General features: G+C 43.2%; 1 protein-coding gene across 6 annotated transcripts in view; it reads left to right on the top strand.

The window, feature by feature from the left end:
• The window catches only part of KALRN (kalirin RhoGEF kinase), a 515818-nt gene that overhangs the window by 97459 nt on the left and 398726 nt on the right, over positions 1-19633 (top strand). The window lies entirely within an intron of this gene.

The raw sequence follows: 19633 nt of genomic DNA, 5'->3' as shown, positions 1-19633 counted from the left end.
ACAGAAAAATAAGTATAAAACATAGTAATTTAAGCAATGCAGAGCACACAAACTGTGCAGCTCTTTTTGTGTATCTCTTTATTTTGTGTAAGTAATATTGCTCTCTTGGGAGTATCTCCTTCACAGAGTTCCTCTTCTTCTTAAGCTATTCAGGGGATCCGAAGTTGTAATGTTACGGCTCTGTCACATGGCTCGTGGTTTGCTCAGTAAACATTGGAGCTGCCTATTTATTAATGGGGCTTGTTCAAAGCAGGCTGATAAACAGTGTCTGTGATGACCTCCATGGGAAGTCATTACTGCCTTGCAAGGCAGTTAGTGTCCCATAAATCAGGAAGATTATAACTGCCTCTTAGTTGCCCCGCTGTGCTTGTGCGTTTGTGTTGGGGATAGTGCTGCTGAGGGGGCAATCCCCCATAGCAATAGCAGGTTTTCTGGAGTTTTCTGGAGCTGCTCAGCATGCTACGTGTAGCCAGCGTCTAAGTCCTAGCAAGGAAGAGCTTAAAAATGCAGATGAGCATGTCTCATAACTGGTAAACACGTGCTGGTTATTTCTGGTATTGTGGTTGTGCTTGAGAGTGGAGCACTGTTCAGTCATAAACAGTTTCTGTCTCTTGAAAAGCTTTCAGCCTGACTGGCGATGACAAACAAAAGCTTTAAGGGGAGAGAGAGAGAGCTGGAGAGGTAAAACAGCTTGGCAAAATGCGTGGAGCGGGGCCGGGGCTGAGCTGGGAGCAGGAGGGAGCCGAGCGCTCTGTCCATCCATTGCCTGTGCTTCCCCTTGGTTTTATCCTTGATGCGGGGTTCTGTAAATGCTCGTTAGGTTTTTGCATGAGACAGAAAATCGGACTGCTCAGCGTCTCCTGGTGATTGTAGTACTGATGTACGTTGCAGGAAGCCGGCGGAGAACGCTGGAGTAAGCATCTTTTGAGTGAAATTGTAGAAATAGTTTATTAGTCCCGGATTTCTGTGATGACTGGCTGAGGCTGCATGATCTGCTGGGCGCTTGCAGAGCAACGTGGGAAAAGAGCAGTCTGGTCATGTACGCTTGTGGCAGCGCTCTTACAGGTACTTGGAAACCTGGTGTTCCCGAGCCGCTCTAGCTCATCAGTGTGTTGAGTGTGTTCACAGTGGAATAAGGAATGGGGAGACAGTACATTAAAACATGTATAACTGTAAACATACTCTACATCTCTGTGACAGGTTGATTAAAACAATCCAAAACCTCCGACAAAGGAAGTCTGGCTTTAAATTCCTTTTCTGTTTTTACTAGAGTTATGAAAACCTTATGAGAACCTCTTTATAAGATAAATGTATGCAACTCTTCAACTAATTTCTTTCTTAACAGATACTGAAAGTCATTTCTGCTAGAACTCTTAATTCTTTATCTGTGTTTCACTGATTTGGTATAAAGTGAGAACATTAGAATAAAGTGAAACCCTGATTTCAAAGACTGACCCATGTTCCTCTGGCCTGCAGCACTAAAGCATTGTATCAGTTTTCACCAGTGAGATTCTTTTCGCCAGGCAATAACTTGGGTTCAAGAAATTACCCACATTTCATAATTACATCAGAAGTGTTATGGCAGGTCATAAATATCCATGTTGTCTTTTAGTTATTCTGGACCCAGGGAGCAGGTCAGCCAAATAATAAAAGATTCAAACCCTACTTAGTAAAGGAAATAAGTTGGGCAGCATCTGATTTTGTTTGTATTGATTGCTTTATCCATTAAGCTTGTGCTACAGGAAAGCTTTTGTGAATGAGCATTGAGCTGTAGGAAGGCAGCAGAGAAGAGCTGCTAGCAGAACGCTTGCTTATTGCCGATGTACTGGGGACGGGCGCAGCAGTTGCCAGGAAGGTATTGACCGCTGAGACAAACGGCTGACCTTGTAGTAGGCTGTGGTATGGACTTGCTATGGACCGCTTCTTCCCGAAGTTGGGCGCCTTGGCACCGGCTGTGTCCCCAGCGGATACGAGGAAAAAAATAGCCCCAAACCCAGAGCTGCCCTCTGGGCTCCTTCCTAGCACAGTGCAGAGAAACTTGCTGGGTTTGCCCAATTGCTTCAGAGTATAAAGGGAGGGAACTGCAGCCTTCATCAGATCTAGAAAGTTTGGTGCTTAAATAAGACTGTCTGTTATTAGTAACTAAAAATAATAATGTGCGTTCTTGGGGATAGGGTTTCAAACTGATGGAATGGAGGTGACTGGTCATCAAAAACTTTATCAACTTCTTGGGTTTAGAGTTTTTCAGACTTGCTTTCCATCTGAAGTCCCAGATCGTCTAGTTGCGGCCTAAGCACGTTGGCTGTTCCCTGCAGTTTTGGTCACTCAAGATGTTCAAGCGTGCTCTAGCTCAGGTTTTCCAGAGTTGCCAAGGTTTTCCTCCAGTTGAAACTAGAACCTGGTGGGGGACAATGGTACTTAGCACTTGTCCTGACATTAAGTTGGGATGTGACCAGAGTATACATCCAGACTAGGAGCTGGGAAAATTTCCCAGACAACATAGTTTAGACGTGCCTGTGTAAACACTCTCTGCTTGTTCCTGATTTATTTAACTGTGTCACCTGGAAAAATTTCTGCAGTGCTAGGCAGCACCTTTGAAAATCAGTCTCCAATGGGGTATACTTACATCCCAACTTTAGGCATTTGATCTGAGTACCTCCATCAGGAACTTAGTCCTCTATATAGCAGAGTCTCCAGAGGTAATTTGGAGCATCTAAGCATCAAAATTAAAGTCGCTTTTAAAAGTTACGAATTTTTACTCCTGTCTTTCTAAAACTGAAACAATGCAATAAAGCTGTCTAACAGCATTGTAGGAATCTTGTGAGAACTCGCTCAGTGCTCCTTATAAGGGACCTGGAACTAAAAGATAAAAAGCTTCTTCACTCTCCCTGCAGCTGACTGTATTGTACCCAGACAGGAGAGAACTGCAGTTAACCATATCTCAGCAAGAGAAGAATTAGACTCCTAAGCACTTTGATGGTAGAGGGAGGAAAGCACGAGGTGCTTTTAGCATCAGGGATGATGAGGATGTTGACTTTGAGCATGAGCTACGGAGGGTGTTTTTTTCTGATGATTTTGATAGCCTTCCTTAGGCGGGCAGAGATGGAAGCAAAGCATTCTCTCTTGGTGAGGTAGCTCGGTTTCTGCATTGAGAGATGAAATCTTATCCAACTTCTGACTGGCTTGAAAGGTTTCTTGAAGCATGCCACATCATTTCAGCTTCGGTCTCTTACAGGGCATGGCACATGAGCATAACCCTCATCTGGGAATCGACTTCGTAAGTGTTATCACTGCATGTAATGCGCAGTGTTTCTTGGCTGAAACTTCTTGGCTTTGTGTGCTGGTAGAAAAGTTCCAGATGTATCCACGATTTGGGTAGTAAGAGAATTAAAACCAATTTACAATTAAAAAAAAAATCCTCTTATGTTGCTATGAATTTTTTTTAATGCATCAATAAAAGTTAATAACATTTTTTTAAATTATTCTAGAGAACACATCTCTCCTGCACTAAAGTTCAATCATACTGACATCATTAAAAAAACCAACCAAACAAAATAACCCTTTGGGTTTGCTTGTTTTTTGTTGATGTGATCATCAAATCATCAGCATAAAAAAAAAGATAAAGTAACAGTGAAATGATAATATAAGCAAGAATTATTAAGACATATCTTTCTTACTACTGCTTAGCTCTTTTTCTTTTCTAAGTTTATGGAGATTGTTAAAAATTAAAAGCTTTTCTTCTTTCTCCGTCTTCTATAAATCTGCATAACTGGCAAAATATACAGGCATGTGCATAAAACTATTAGTGAATTAGCATCTTACTTGATTTTAAAGAACCCATCATGATACAAAACAGAAGTCTTTGCTTATGAAATCGTGTCTTTGTACGTATATTACCTGTCAAATTTCCCCAAAAGAAGATTTAGTCCAAATGAAAATTATATGCTCATATCCTCTTACATCCAAAGCCTGTAATGTAACTTATTCTTTAAACTTTTATAATGATTGAAAAGCTCATTGTATTTTCAAAATGTCCACAGTTGATGGAAATTATGGAAGTATGACAGCAATTCCTTTAAGGAAAGTAAGTTTCTCACCACCTGGTTGTGGTGAGAAAAGTAGACCAGACTTTTCAGTTTAAACAGCCACAGAGGAAGATGTTTAGTGATTTTTTTTTCAAATAAGCTGATGTTTCTAAAAATTATTTTAACTTGAGAGCAAATAATATTGAGGCTTGGGTTGGAGAAGAAGCAGCAATGTTTTATTTCTAGTCTTGTTTACAGTTCCAGCCTTTTCCTTGCCATTTGTGTTGAACTGAAAAATTAATTGACTTAATGGAGTTCATTTGGAAATAGTAACAGAAAGATGACAGACTTGTACCTAGCCCGTCCCTCTAATGAGGGCTCAGTAGCCACCCATTGCCTTGCGTGGAAGGAGTGCAGCGGCACTCCGCTCCCTCTGCCTCTTGGAGAGCAGAAGGCTTCCTCCAGCTTCTTCACTAGCCTGTAAATAAAAGCCCCAAAGATGGTCCCTGTGGTCCCTGCGGGGGAAATCGCCGACGAAGGGTAAGACGCATACACGGCCCATCTCTCTGCTGCCCTTTGGGGGCTTCTTTCTCTAGGACTCTTTACTTGCAGCTACAGCTTTTACTACCAGAGAATTCGCTTGCAAAAACAACTGTTGTGACAAAATCAAGAGGGATGGGGGGGATGATTGCAGCTGGAGGCAGATGTCCCTGTCCTGTTCTGCCCTCCACTTCTCTGGGACAGGGCAACTGGCATCACTGCCATGTGCCTCTTCCATGCTTGCGTTTCTCTAGCTGCGTCTGTTGAGATTTGCCAACTCTGTCAGGCTTTTGTCATGTATTTACAGAGTAAATGTGCACGCTGGCTCCCGATTTCAACGTCAGGCCCCAGGCATAACTACTCTGCAAATAATGATTCGGTTAAAGTCCTCTAATCCTTCTTCCAGTTGCTCTTCTTTAGAAGTACTACTGTTATCCTACAAATTCTTCTATTATGTAGACCTGAGTAAAAAGTAGTGCCTCTAACGGGAGGTTTGTTTACAGGAAGCCAAAGTGTGAAGTCTGCTCTGTATGCTGAGAATTTGGTAGCACAGTAGAAGCTGACATATATAGAAGTCTGAAATAATCATTCACATGTTTGTTCAGATCATCCTTTAAAAAGTACCAGTTTTAAAGCTAAACCTGATATTGCATTTTTCACCCTCTTTCTATCTAGCCATAAATTTTCAGGCAGAGAGTGCAGAGACCGCAGATGTCAGGAGTGAGTGCAGAGGAATCAGGGTTGTCCTCTGAGGCTCTTCACTCTCATATGATTTTCTGGCCACCGCCTCCTGCTGTTTCTGGGTTCAGGCTGATCAGCAGTCCAATGCCTCCATTCGCTGCATTGGGAAGGCTCTTCTCCAGTGTCATGCCTCACATGTTCCTCAGGAGGTTCCGGTTTAATCTATCCCATCATTTACAGTTTCAGCCTCAATGTTGAAAACATCTGTTAAGCTGTCCACAGACATGGACAAAAAGGGGGATTTATGTACATATGTCAACCTGATTTAAAGGGACAAGAACTATTGTGAGACAAGAAGACATGAGCTGTCATTTCTAGTAGGAGGAGAAAAGACCACATGGCAGCCGTGGACTGTATTTGGCAAGAATGACCAAAGTGCAGAAGTGTGTACGTTTCTTACGAAATGGATGGGGGATCAGTCATGAAAAATGCTGAGCAGCACTGAAGGTGCGAGGAACGCTCTGCTTTCCCTGCACCCAGCTCCATATCCCTGGTGCTGCACTGCAGACCGCAGCTTCCGATCCTGAGACCTTCGTTTATCACTCCACCTCAAACACTGAAGCACATGCTCGATGTTAAAGCTGTTCCTGAATCTTATATAACTCATTAAATACAAGCATAAGCTTTTAAATGCTGTCCTGAGTGATGCCCTCACAGCATGTTCCAATAAGCACATATTTAATTTCATGCATTTAGTGAAACTTGTTTATTTATTTATTTTTGTGCTTGGTGAGAGGAAATAGGGATTTTTAAAATTTTATTTGCAACTTAATTTATAAGAAGAGCTTAACAAATAACTTTACCTCATCAGTTAGAAGCTGTGCTACCTACTAAATGTAATTACTTCCCTCTGTGGTTTTTTAAATTGATGACATCTTCAAAATGAGTGTGGTATGTCATAAATTAGGTTATTTTCCTGGCAACTTGTACTGCTAATTTCTGGCTACTAGATAAGAAGTGTTAACTGTTGGGCATGATGCATCATCCCTGGTGCCCACTATAACTCTGATAATGAATAAGCAGTTAGATTTATGCAGTGGAGAAGTAATGTGTATTTCTGCAAACAAGATGCTAGTATACAATCCCAGCTCAGCAAGAAACACACTGGCTTTGCTTGGATGTTGCATGATCTAGAGTACCTAGCTCGTGTTGTAGGATGGCATGCTATAGCATCCATGCTATAGCATGGCTTTACTGGAGCAGGAGAGGATTTGAAGGAGATTTTGTATGCACTTCTCTTCCCAGTTAACATCACCTTCCTTACCACATAAGCTGTGCAGCTTCCATATTTATGTTGATCATTGCAGACTTGGTTTAGCAAAGCTTTAAAGCATATTCTTAGCTTCTGTGTGAAGTTAGTGAGTGCTTTGATGCTTATGGGTCAATCACCATCCTACCGGCCACCCTGTCTTGAAGCAGAGGCAAGATTATTGCTGAAGCGGGCGTCACGTTTCAGATATATCTGGTCCATCTTAGGAACTCTGAGCGCTTTAGACATTACACATCTGTCTGTGAGTTACAGGTGGCAGGCAGCCCTAGAAAGTCATGTATCCTAAACTGGGCTCCCCTGTGCGCTCCCTTATGTGCACAGTGATGCACACTAAACATGATGTTTCCGAGAAGCGGCCAATGCAATGCCCCTGTGCTGCAGCCCAAGCAGGAATGCCTGATGGGTCAGACGCTTTGGCAAAGTGTAGGATGGACCTACTCCGCATCTGTTCCCTGGTTGTTCTGCAAGTAAGTGGTAAATTTGGCACATCCACAACATTTCCTGGTAGTAATGTGTGTACTGCATGGGACTGGGGTGTTTTCTCTCCTAGAGATCCTACACAGGAATGTTAAAATGTTAAAGCTGAACTGCTAACATTTCTCATCTCCAAGTGAATGGCAGTAGGTCCTGTAAGAGAAGAGTAAAAAGTGTGTTTTCTTTAGATCTCATTGCTAGTAGGCACTATTAAATATTTATATCAGTGAGTGAGGAAGGAGACTTTGGTCTAATTGCGAGATGATAGGTATGAATTTGCAGCAGGCTTGTCACTGGGAGTGAACATGTTAAAGAAATTTTCATCAAGGACAGATACCACTTTAATTGGAATCACATACTGCTGTCTTAGTCATCATGCAGCTGAAGAAAGCAACTAACCAAAGTCCTTGTAGGCTCTAACAGATATTAGAAATACCACTGTAAAGCAGCCAGCCCTATCCAGGTGTCTTGCCACAAATCTGATGGGACTGACGTAGTGGGAAGACACCTACAAAAGTGCAATGTCAGTGGACAAGCAGCGTGAGCTCAGCATGAGCATGGAGCTCAGGCTGGGGAGGTTGAACTTTCCCAGCTTTCTGGAGATGCTTTCAGATGTTACTGCTATGACAGAGAAAGAGGATTTTGTAGAAGAGTTGAATGTAGACTTAATGGCAGGAAGAAAGCAGATTTTGGAAAGGTCTGTGTCGGTGAAGAAGAACAGTGGAGTGCTTGTGTGCTGCTGGAAACTGGCCTGCGGAAAGATGGTTGTAGATGGGAACTCCTTGAGTTTGGAAACTCGGGGAAGGAGGGTAGGAAATTGAAGCATCATATCCCTGAGGCATCCTGCTGCCCCTTGCTGCCTCTTCCCGGCCCAAAGAGATGCCTGAGCTGTCGGTGCCCTCTGCAACATGGGAAGCCTGTCCATTGCCTACTAGTGATAGACCTGAAGTTGGGAGTCCAGCTAAGGAAAAAGGCAAGCACACACACAGGAGCTGAGATTGCCCATTCCACGTCCTCTGCTTTGGACTGAGAATTCAAGTCAATGGTAGAAGGACTAAGAAGTCCCCTCCGAGCAGCATGGCCTTTATTAAAACTGCAGATAATAAAGATTTATTCATGTGCTGTTTTGGTTCAGTAACAATTTTTTTTTGAACAAGGTTCATATTAAAGCACATTAAAACTTCTTTTTCATTTTGTCCTGCCAGAATGAGAAAAGTAAGATGGCCCAAGACATCTTACACTCAAAATCTATACTGATAGAAATGCATGTAATTGAATATATTCATCTTTTTAGGATATAGGAGGGAATTCTTCTTGCTCAGGTTTAGAGGTCACTTTCCGTAGTCTAGCTAAGAACAAAATAGTTGCAGTAACTGTTATAACCATGTTTCATCCCCGAGAGTTGTCTCAAGCCTGTATAACTTTTCAGGTGTATTGCCACAAATTTAGCAAGTGCCAAAGGTGCTTGTATTTCTGGTCATGATAATTCCTTATGCTTGTAAATAAATGAAATGATCAAAATGCATGAGGAGCATCTGACATTAATTGCATGAAATACAATTCTGTGGAGAGTTAATCAGCAGCAAAATTCACTGTTGGAGACTCCTCATCTTTAAGATTAATGATATGTAGGACAGCAGACTTAAAGTTCATTACTTTGGAGGTTGCTGACAGGGGAGGCCATCTCGATGAAATGCTCCTTCGTGGGGGATTTCCTACTTTCCCAAATGGGCCTTGCCATTTAAAGAGGAGCGCTTTATAATAGAAGTTAGATCGTTTGGGTTTTCTTGATGTCTTCTGAAATCCCCAGCAATCAGTTCTGGTGCCTAATCTTGTTGGGTCTAGAAATGAGGTGGTACAGGTATAGACAAGTGATTACTGCACTCAGTATTTTTTTTTAAAAAAATGACATTTTCATTCCTGTTTGGAAGTAAAAGCACTGTGCATCTTATTAGTGCTCAATTAACATAATATATTGCAGTTATTACTCTCAGAATGATACCAGACATCCCCGTCGGAGGGGGTAAATTGAATCCTGATAACTGGCATTTAAACAAACCTGGAAACCAGCACTTAATAATAGGCAGTATAAATACAGAGCATCATCGTTCCTCTTCCTCTGAATTCAGTTAAGTCTGGTTGCAGGTGAAAAATTAACTACAAACTCCCATCTCTTGTTAAGGAAAAAGGAAAGGCAAAGAAAACCTTAGGCTGAAATAATCATTACACTCTGTGGCCTGGTCAGCTGTCGGTACGGAGCTTAGAGAGAAGCAGGATGGTTTTATGGTTCTCGGCATAGGGCGCGCTGGACATTTATGGACTTGATTCCCAGGCCTGTTCTCATTTTCTTAAAAGATAAGGATAATCATTTTTCAGTCTGCTACAATCTCCTAGACCTCTTAATATGATCCTTTAGTGCTAATACAGAGAAAAAATATATTCCAGCTAAAGCCTTAGGCGGAATCCTCTGTGTGTCCTACAATGTGATGGTGAAAAAAAGTCCAGTGTTACATTAACACCTCGGAAAGAGAAATTCAACTGCTACAGTGTTATCCAGAAATCAATATTATTTTCAGGCTTCTGAACAGACCTTGGAAATGTTTTAGTGTTGTAATGAGTGGTTCATGTGAAAATCTTTTTGTGTATATACACATTTTTCCATGATCACAAAATCTTACTTTTTTTTGTCTTAAAAAAAGCCTAATTATGGACGTAGGAGGTTTTCATAGAGTAAGGTGAAGTGCATCTCATTAGCTCTTCTTTGTGTCTTCTGAAGAGCGATGCAGGTTAGGAAAGCTTTGTATAGAAACCGGTGCACTCAGTAGGCTTCGCTTGCAGGGAGAAACCTCAGATGGGCGATATCCTGTCGCATCCATTCGAGAGTCCTTGGGTAGCAAGTTCTCCCAGTGCTTAAGCTGACGGCATCTCTCCGTTACACTGAGTGCTAACCAGGTAAGAGCATTCAGCATATGCAATTCTGGAAAACTATCCGTGCTTTAAAACAAGGATATGCTCTTCTAGAAAACGTCAGCTGGAAAACTGCAAAGTGTGCAGGGAAGGAAAGCTGAGTTGTAAGACATGTTAAGGATGTGGTGATTAATGAAATAGAAAGAAGGTGATGGATTAGGGAGTCTTTAGTTATTTTCACCGCACACAAAGCATGAGTAAAATCTTTTATTAGGTTATCTCACATCTAGCTTGAAGTAATTATGATAAATAGAGGACTGGAAGGATTTGGCTTTACAGGGAAGTAGTAACCACGTTCTCCTCCACTACGTGCCGTTTTATCTGGGTCCCAGTTCACCGCACGATTGTTTTCAGCACGATGTTTGAGGTCGCGCTTAAGTCCATTAAAGCCAACTTAAATAGATGCCTAGTTGTTTCACTAAATAGAAATCTTTGCTGAATCAGACCAAGTTGGTCTGACTTCTGCGTTGTTAGGATTCACCCCAGGAGCAGGGCTGCGTGCGCTTGGCGAAGCCCTTCCCATTTGCCCGGCGTCAGCTTCAGCACGACGCCGGCCGGAGCGGTACCGCAGGGTGCTGTGAAGTTTGCTCAGCGTTTGGGAAACGCTTTGATGTGCAGGGAAGGAAGTTGTCGCAGGAAGGCAAAATGTTGCAAAATAATCTGGTTTTGGGGTCCCTTAGAGATGGAAAACATTGCATAAGTATGAAATTTTTGTTATTTCATGTAGCATTGCTCAGGCAAAGGTGCTTCAGGCCGAATCCTCTCCGGTGAGCATCTGTGCTGCTTAATTTCAAATACGGTTAAGTATCATTACTGGACAAATTGAAATTACAGACAAAACCTAATTTGTTGTTTTATATTGATGGTAAAACTTCACTATGCAACAATAAAGATTATGTGCATGTATTAATTATGAATAAAATTGTGCAATAGGATGGGTCATGAGTGTCAGGTGTTCAGTGATTAAAACAACAAAGCACAGTGGAAACAAAGATAAATAAATTGTGTCTCATTTTTAATTAAGATCAGTCTCTTTTGAAATATGTTGTGTAGGTCGGAGAGTGCTGCTGCTGTTGTCCATTCCTGTCTAAAAGCCTCCTTTGTGTGCTTCCAATTTGCATGAGATTTACTTGGGAACCGATTTTTCCGCAGCCCAGCTAGCTGCTATTTTGGGAAGACAAAAGAGAGCAAGTACAGTGCTGTAGCTCAACAGAGCTGTTTTTCCAGAGCTGAGCAATGCTGGGGCAATTTGTGCGACTCGAGCTCCCTGGATTGCCTGAGCTACTCCGACCCAAACTTTGCGAACTTTCCATCTTGCATAATAGAAAGTCCTATCGTGGACTCTGTGCATTTGTTTATTGACCTTTTAATGATTTTGGCAAGCTTGAAGATAGGGAATTGCAGCTTCTTCATAGCATCTACAGCTTAAGCCGGTGTCTGCAGGAGATCCTCGTGCGGGCCCTGGCAGCTGTGTTGGTGGTGTGAGGAGCGGTGTGGTGATCCCCAAGGCCTATGTCCACCTGAGGAGACCTTCCGCTGCATGGACCAACTGCGGGTCCTGCTGGAAGTGCCCGCACTCCACGTCGGAGGGGAGGCAGGAGCATAAAAGGGAAAGGCGTTCAGTAAGGAGAGCTTGACATACAGTGGTGAGCCTGCAGGACAGGCTGGAGAAACCACTGTAATGTTGAGAGATCGCCACTGAATTGCACTCAGGGCCTTTCCAGCTCTGGGAAGTCAGGATTCGGGGTGAGCAAAGATGGCTTTGAGCCATCCATGGCTCCCCTGCCCTGTTGACCATTTATTTTGTGCGGCAGATCTTAGCACAGTAGTATGGCAGGTCACCTTACAGCAGTGGCTTTTCGTAGGCAGCACAGTGCATTTTGTTTCCCCAGGGACTACAGTCTTCTGAGCTTTTCTTTTTATTTTTTGACAGTGATTGAAGATAACTTCTTAGGTTGGCGTGAACACGGCTGTCTCTGTGTGTGTGTGTGTGTGTGTGTGTGTAGCATCAGCTTGGTAAGCCTGTGAAGTAGTGCAGGTACAGAATCAATAATGTCAGGGACCCCATCCAGCAGAAGATCAAAGGTGGGAAGTTTAGATTTCATCCTTAGCCCTTGGCGTCTCAGCTTTTTGCAGACAAGGGTGCCAAGCAGTGCTGGCAGTGAAGTGATATAAACACCTATTCAGTGGCATCTGCACAAAAGGATTACAACTCTGAGGTAGCTGAAGAAGTAAAATCTAAATAAACCCAAAAAGCTGAACTGAAAAGCTGAGGATGTTGTGGCAGGGCTTCAATAGAGTGCTCAAAGTAGATGTACCGTCTGAGTCTCTAAGAGGGGCCAATTCTTCATGGTCCAGTTTCTTGTAAGAAGCAGAGCGTTTGTGGGTGCTGAGAGCATGGAGCTCCTGGCAGGATGAGACCAGGAGTTGGCATGTTTCACAAGAGGCTCTTTTTGCTGTTAGCAACCAGCTCTTCTTTGACAAGTAGCAAAATAAAATGAGTGATGTGCTTTTTTGGTTCAAGGAAGAGTTTTAAAATGTGATGGAGAGCTGCCAGTATAGGAGCAGCACTCCTTGTTTGCTTTGCTTTTGATGTGCAGGGAAGATGAAGCCATTACGCTGAAATATTCTCCTGTGCTGGGCAAACAGGAGGAGATGAAAGGGAAGAGGAGCCAGAACACAGCCCTGGTTGGAGCGTGCCAGGGCCGCAGCGGGGAGTAGCTGGGCCTCTCTAAAATGTGTCACGATTGGAAATCAATTCTGAAATACGTGACGTGGCGTGTGCTGTGTTTTCCATCCTTCAGTCTCATGAGCAACCACACCCTTACATAATGATGGCTTTTTAAGAGATTGCCTTTGGCTTAATTTATTGCCTGGCAGAAGCATCCTATGGTATTTAAGCTCTGTAAGCTCTGAAATGTGCAAGGTGGTGGGAGCGGTGGGAGGATGCTTGTAAAACTTCACGCCAGTGAAGGACCATCCTTCTTTCACTCTTACGCCTCACTGCTCTCTTGCAGAGGGTGAAAACCAACATGAATCAATGCTCCTAATATCTTGGAGAAGTTCAGTGTCACTTCCCTTTTGCTGCCTGGTGTTAAGATCCTGTGTCCACCTAGGATATCCCATGTGTCTGTACCAGCAAGAAAACTGAACAGCTGGTATGGGTATGCATGCAAAGATGGTGACAACTGGGGAAGTAACTCTTTGCACAACACAGGACAGAGAGGCTCATGCAGTTTGCGTGGAAGTCCCCACATGGCTTGGAAGTGAGCTGCTGGAAGCTGTTGGCTTGTAACATCTGCAGTTTCATGTTGTTCCTCAAGATGTAGAGGCAGTTTTTCCAGCATCGCTCTCCTTTGAGGACAGCAAAAGCTTTGGGCAAACCTATTCTGAGCGACTGGAGGAAGAGACAGTCATTTTCCATGCACGTTCGCTTTCTTGGCATTGCTGCTGAAACAGCCAACAAAGATGCCAGTTATGATAGCAGCTTTTAGATGTGGGCATCTGTACCTTCTAAAGACTATGGATGCTTGGAAATAATTTCATGGAAGCCAGATATTGCATGCTGATGATAACTTTCACAGTCTGGATTTGAACCAGACCACTGTGGAGGGAATGCTGTACCAGGCAGTGCCTTCCAGCAGCCTAGCAAATAGATTTTTAAATGAAATCGCACTGAGTTCTCTTCATCCATTTTAGTGGAGTTGGGCGTACTCACAACTGAAATGACAGATGAGATTTTCACATTTTCTGTTTTTTAATTAGCTTTCTTTTTGCAAATAATAAGGTGAAATCTCCCCCTACTTCCTTTCTTTTCAAAGACTGAAGTAGCTTTTAATGAATATGAATTTCCTTTCATCTCGATAGGTGACATTTTCAGCAATGTCCAAAATGAAACTCAGGGATTGATTTACTTCAGGGAATCTTATCTGAAATCACTGGCCACGTGTACTGTTTCACTAAAAAGGGAATAACTGAGGGCCACCGGGTTCTTCTTATATAGCAAATTAAAAAGATAAATTCAAGAAGAAATGCTTTTGAGTTTTCATATTGTGAATCTACACTGAACTCGGCCGGATTTGTCCCTGTTTCTGTGGACACTTTTGCAAAAGGTCAGGACTGTTCTACAGTCCTCCACTGAGGTAAGGAGGTATCTCCTGTGTCTAGGAGGTCCCCAGCATAGAGCCTTGTCCTCATAGCCTTGTAATGAATGTATTCTTTGCAGCCCCACTTAACTGGCTCTTTAAGAGTTAATTCCCTCATGTTGAGAAGGTCAAAATACCAGGAGGAAATTGAACGTAACTTCTTGATATTTGAGATTGTGAATTTTCCATTCAAATAAAAGCAATAAATTTGTAAGTTAGCAAGAGTAAAACATGAAACCCTGCAGACAGTTCAGGCTTCTAATGAAATCCTCCAGGTTGAGCAGCCCACTCTTGTCCAGCTTGATTTTCGTGCGCTGCCTCGATCGGTGTGTACAGAAGCGATTGCTGTTTGTTTTGCATCCCAAAGCACAAGTGTTACGAATCCCCAAGTGACAAGAGTGGACTTGGAAGTGCTCAGCTGTAGCAGATTGATCGACTCTGCTCGCCTCCGAGTCACTTGCTGTTTGCATAGCGCACAGGGATATACATCACTTTACCTTAGAAATGCAGTTAGCTGGCGCTCCGTAGGAAGAGAAACTGGATGTTTAAGCCCAGATCCATATATATTTTAGCTTTTCCCATTCATATTGTCCTCCCTGTCCATTTTGTGCCTCCGCTTTGTCCCAGCTCGTTCAGAGGTTTGCAGTGCTTGTGCTTTTAAGGCCAAACCCGGAGATGTTGGGGGGGGGGAAGGACTGTGCTTGCCCACCTGCAGGACAGATGGGCGTCGCAAGGCTTCCCTCCCTGTCCCAACCTGCCCAGCGCCCACCCGTGTGATCTTGGGGTGGGGAAGGAGAACAGACGGCAAACACCCACCACTGCCCTGTGTGCGCTCGTGCTCACAGTGGGAAGGGGAATTAATTCTCATCCTCAGTGTAAAGCTAATTAATAACTGTCCTGTCGCGAAAGCCACTCAACTTGGGCTCCGTAGTACATCTGTATGGGCAAGTTGCATGTGCTTGAGTCTGTTCCCTAGCAATGAGGCCATCTGGCATGAGACCACCAGGTTTGTGCCTCCCGACCAGGGTGGATACATGATCATTGCCTGTCAGGAGTGGACCATAGCCTATACTGTCATGGTTGGAAATTGTTTAGGAAAATGCTAGTGAGCTCAAGCCAAAATTGTGCTAGGCACCATTCATTTAACAGCAAAAAGTGTTGCCTTCTAGCCTGTGTTTAATTTATTCATCAAATATAGCCTGTGAATCTGAGTTCAACCAAATGCTCCTGACGTGGACAAAGCATCTACTCCAGTTTCCATGTGGTGGCAAGAGGAGCTGGCTGTTCCCAGCTCCTGGAGGTGCTGGGTGGCCAGATTCACTCTGTGATGTCCTGTGAGGTAGTCAGGCAAACGAGAGTTGTCTGATCTGAGCTTTGACTAGCTTGATTGGGACTGCAAAGTGCTGTGCAAATACAAAATAGCACAATTTTATTAGTATTTTCCCACATGTAGTCAGTGAGGGTGTCTGGAAGCAGAAATGGACTGCTTAATCTGTTTGTGTAAACACATGATAAATCTAAAGCCAAATTATGATCTGGTTTGTAGCACGTAATTCCCTTTGGCTTAACTAGGGTTAACGAGGTCTAACCCAGGGTAGCAATTGTCCCTGAGCAGTTCTTTCTAGTCTCAATAACATACCATAGATTCTGCTTCTCTGCTAATTATTTTGACAGTAGCACTGGGTCAGAAATTACCAGGAGATCTATTTGTTCTACATAGGAGAGTCTCTCTTTGATTTATTTATGTATATATTTCCTTTTGCCTATTTTTGCTAATTTTGTACTTGTCCAGTCAGTCTCTTCCAGCTCCATCTTCTCAAGGTATTTGCAGTACAGCTTTCCTGCAGATACATATGTGACAGCACGTCCCTTATCTCTTCTGTCTCCTAAGTGGAGGTCCACTTGTCCCGGTTCCTGCCCTGTGAGCCCTTCCAGGGTCTGCCTGGCATTTGAGCAAAGCAAGGAGCCTTCCTGACTTCTGGTAATAGATGTAGGAATAGCTGTAGGAATATTAGGCCGCTAAATGGGAGAAATACTAGAGTGTATATGTGTATATGTTCTAAGGATTACTACTGCCTCCCTTCCCATAGAGCGTCACTTCTTCTGAGATTTGAACTGCTGGGTTTTTTTTGTTTGTGTGTGTCTTTTGAAGATGAACATTTTTTCCTTTTACGTGGTTCGTGCAGCTTTCTAGGAACACACAGGGGAATTTGAAAAACCCACTTTTTCTTTTCAAAATCTCTTTGAAAGTCTCTGGGCCATATGCTCCTTACTCAGCTCCCGCAGAGCACATGCTCCATGCAGACTTCAAAGGAAATGCACCCAGTCTCTCAGCCTCACTCAAGGATACTTGAGGCTACCTTGTCTTCAGGTTCTGACAGCTTTTGGTCTCCCCGTTTCATTTGAGATTTGGCTAAAAATACATATATGAGAGGTGGAAAGCATCACTGTTGGCCTGTCATAAAGAACCAAGGGCTACAGAAGATCAAATGTGCTTGGCCCTCAAAAAGTTTGAGGAAATCTACTGAGAGAACTTGTGTCCTGAGGAACTGTAGGGGTGGTAATGCTGGACTTGGTTCTGAAAACATCCCACTATAGTCATGGGAAGACTTGAATGGTTGTGGGGAGACTGCCCTGGCTGGCCACTGGCCTGTTTCTATGTGTGCTATGGACTGGGGGGACACGGGGATTAATGAGATGCTGGGGCTTCTCCCGTGAGTGTTATTCCCACTCCTGTCACAAAGACGTGCCTGGTCTCCTATCCCACTGCAACTGCACCTCACCTGGACATGGCCTACCATCCTGGGGGAAGTTGTTCCTTCAGAGGTGACTGTCCTTAATGCCATCCCGGCATGCGAGCTCTATTTAGACCCTGGAGCAGCCAAAGACCCTCAGGTTGGCTGTGCCTGTGCTGGTGTCTCCACCACTGTACAATGCAGGAAGTTCTTCCTCCTGAATGATGTTTCATCATTAAAAATATTAGCAACAGGTTTAACTATTAAAGAATGATTCTGAAATAGTTAATGCAATGATGAATTTGTAGTATTGCTTTTGTTGCGCTCATCATTTGGGTCTCTTGAAAACCGTGCAGCTCAGCGATAACCATGGCCTTTCTATTGCAAATACGCCTGTGGGTAACTTTTTACACATATACAACCTCATTAAGCCATCTGTAGGAAATTAGACCGCTTACTGCATAATTGTTTGCAGGAACAGGAACAGGGTTCCTCGCCTTTCTAACAAAAATTGTATATCTGTCTAGAGACTGATGACTTTATTTTAATTTGCATCAAGACCAGGGTAATGAAGTAGGCTCGATGAAAATGAAAAGCAGGCTATGAGAACCTGGAATCAGTGGTGAACTAAAGATAACATGGTCTCATTTTCAGTTTAGCCAGAGACTGCACTATGCTAATGCTTGGAAAAAGTCAGCTACTTACTAATGTCCCAAGAATATCCTTGTTTTAGAGATCTGAATGCCAATACTGTGCTGATTACTATAGGTAGTTGTATCCTCACTACTTGTATTTTCTCTTACATACAAGTATTTTCTTTCAGAAGAAAATATTTATTAGATTTTTCCTTTTTTTTTCGTTTTGGAAAGGAAGGATATTCTTTTACTCGAACACTTGACTGTGCTGTATTGAGATGGCTCCTAGGCTAGGATGTCTTCCTAGCTCTTCACCTCTCTGATACTGCAGCTGGCTTTTAATATAAATAGGATGGGTCACACTTCTTTCTTTCTCCTACTCTGTGTGTCTTGTCTTTTGAGGTTGCCATTTCCTTGGCGAGTGTTAACTCTTTAGGCTCTTGGCTCATGCAAGCAAAGGTTGCTCAAGCAGGAGCTTCTGCATGGTTGGCCTGTCTCCTTGGGTATGTTCCTGTATCCTCATCCCAAGTGCCGTGGACAGAGCTCCCTCCCAGCCACACCTAGATATGGGGACTGCGGGCAGGTGACTGGCTGGCTGTGAGGTGGCCAAGTAAAGATGAGATTGCTGGAAAGCAGAGCATGCCTGCTCACTGTTGCCCAGCAGACCACTCTGTCGAGCAATGCACTTTGATCTACTTTGACTTTAGTCTTAACCTAGCCAGTTGAGAGATTTCAAAGGTACGAATGGCTGTTGCACCATTGTTTTTGGCTAAACTGTGGAAAATCTTCACGCCATAGTTAGAAACCTATGCAATTTTCTGAAAATGTTCACTCTAAAAACCGGGATGTGTTGTGCTGTTGGGCTTAAACGTGGTGTTGTGCTGTTAACTGTAAAACTCCAGGTAGAGAAAACTCAAAGACATCCGAGCAGCTTAGCTCTCTGAAGGTGCTAAGGATGCAGTTATAGCTCCTACTACAGAAGTTTACAGTGTTTACACCTACATACACTTCTAGAGAGTGATGCATCTGACTATTTTGGACATCTCTTTCAAATCAGATGAATTGCTCCCTGGATGACCCTATTTCTCTGTTCACTTCTTTGATTCCATCTCTGATGCCATTTGCATCCAGCCAAGAAAAAAACCATTTAATGTTGTTGCCCCCTGTGGTTGTTGCCAACAAGTTTTTCCGAGCCCCGTCGAGAAGGGGTGCTTGTGCCACCTGCAGCCCTGTGCAAAACCAAAGGTCTATGAGAGATGAAGAGTTAAGATGCTTCAAAATGTTAGTGAGGACTGGAAAAAATGGTGATTAAAATCCACACTGAATATATTCCAGAGACTACAAAGAGTGCCTTAGGGCTTTGCTCTTTTTTCTGTATAGCATATAGTTCTGCACAACCTGCTTGATTTTCCTTGCTCATTTTTTCTTCTTCTGCTTTGCTTGATTAAAGAGTCTCTCTGACTTGGTGGACCCAGGTCACCTGGAAGGGAGCAATGAGAGACAACAGTAGTCTGCAGTCTTGCACTCTACGCCTTGCCGTAGACTATTTGCAGTCAGAAGGGAATAACTGCTTCAGGTGGAAACCTCCTAACGTGCATTTTGCTGCAATGCACAGTCATACATTGCAGCTAGTGAAGCAGATACTGCCGATGGGGAGCTGATTTATTTCATGCCATGCTCTTGAGAGGCAACTGTGGATTGAAGTGGAAGTGCACAGATAGGCCAGTGCCATTAGAAGGCCTTAATAAATATTAATACAAGCATGTGCTTTTCTGTTAAGAAAGACTGAGTGGAGTGTACACCAGCAGCTGTGCACAAATTAAACCTTTCCATTTCTTGTGATCATGTGTAGCCCCTGAATAACATTTGGAGAGAAGATAGGCCAGCACCAATGCGCTTAGGTTGTTTCCAGTAAGGACTCTACCCTCCAAACGGGCAAACGCACCCCTCGCTCAGTCAGACCAAGAATGCATCCAGGCTTTCTCGTTAGCATGAGAAGTGTCCTGGTTTATAATTTTTCCTTTTTGATATTTTTAGTGGTGAGCTTTGGTTTGCTATGATAGTATTTAGTAAACATTAGGACATGGTGATTTGCCCTAAC

Source organism: Rhea pennata, chromosome 6 (genome assembly GCF_028389875.1).
Source record: "Rhea pennata isolate bPtePen1 chromosome 6, bPtePen1.pri, whole genome shotgun sequence".
NCBI lineage: Eukaryota > Metazoa > Chordata > Aves > Rheiformes > Rheidae > Rhea > Rhea pennata.
This window is presented reverse-complemented; position numbering and strand designations above follow the sequence as displayed.